Source organism: Bison bison, unplaced genomic scaffold, assembly GCF_000754665.1.
Source record: "Bison bison bison isolate TAMUID 2011002044 unplaced genomic scaffold, Bison_UMD1.0 scf7180017864324, whole genome shotgun sequence".
NCBI classification, from domain to species: Eukaryota; Metazoa; Chordata; class Mammalia; order Artiodactyla; family Bovidae; genus Bison; species Bison bison.
This window is the reverse complement of record NW_011494896.1, coordinates 309916-311335: the sequence shown is the minus strand read 5'-3', so window position 1 is coordinate 311335 and position 1420 is coordinate 309916.

The window sequence follows — 1420 nt, the reverse complement described above, 5'->3', positions numbered from 1 at the left end:
AATAGCAACTAAAATTAATGAGATTAATAAGGCCACAAGATATGTGAATGTTTGCATCCCCCTCAAATGCATATTCTGAAACCTAATGCTCTCTATGATAGTATTAGGAGGTGGGGCCAATAGAAGGTGTGTATTAAGTCATAAGTGTGGAGCCCTCATGAAGTGAAACTACTGCTTTTATAAATGAGATTCTTCAGAGCATACTAGCCCCTTCCACTCTGTATGAACACAGCGAGAAGTCCACAGTGTATAACAACAAAGAGTGCTTTCATCAGAACCCCAACCATGCTGGCACCCTCATCTTGGACTTTCACACCCCAGAAGTGTGAGAAATAAATTCTTGTTGTTTATAAACCACCCAGTTTATAGTATTTTTGTTATAGAAGTCCAAATGGACTGGGTCAACACAGGGTCAATATTCAAAAACTTATTGCAGCCCAAATACAAATAATGAAATAAAGATAATATAAGTTTATTAAATAAAAGTATAAATTACAATACATAAAAACATAAAATATTTAGAGATATATCTAACAAAATATTTATGTTGAAAACTATGAAACATAGGTAAAAGAATTAAAGACATAAATGAAGAAATCTATCATGTTAATAATTCTTAAAATTCAATGTTTGGGATATCAATTCTTTCCCAAATTATCTATATATCCAGAGTAATCCCAAACAAAATTCCATTAGGCATTTTTTTTAGTAGAAATGGAAAAGCTAATTCTAAATTTTATTTGGAAAAACAAAGAATAGACTCCCCTCCCCTAAAAAAATGATAACAAAGTTGAAGGACTTACAGTACCAGATTGTAAAACTTATTAAAATGGTAGACTAATCAAAATAATATAGTGTTGGCATAAGGATAGACATAAACCAATGGAACACAATAGAGAATCCAAAAATAAACTCATATATATATGAAACTGCTTTTCAACAAAGTTGACAAATACTCAATGAAGAATGGAAAAGCTTATCAATAAAGTTTACTAGAAGAACTGAATGTCCATATGGAGGGAAGAAACACTCAACCCTTACCTTGCACCATCTACTAAATTTAACACAAAATGTGTCATACATTTATATATGAGACTTAAAACTACAGAAGTTCTAGAGAAAACATAAGAGTGAACCTTTGTGACCTTGGGCTAGGCAAGGTCTTTTTGTAAAATCACAAAAAGCAAAAATATAAAAGAAATATTTGTTGAATTTTAAACTTCTCAAAAGATGATGTTTAAAAATAAAAGGACAAGCCACATATTAGGAGAAAACATTTAGACATATATTTCTGATAAAGCTCTTATATTTGAAATATACAAAGAATTCAAACCACTTAATAATAAGAAAACAGAAAACTCAGCAATAAAATGGACAAAAGATTTCAACAGACACTTCACCCAAGAAAATATATAGATGA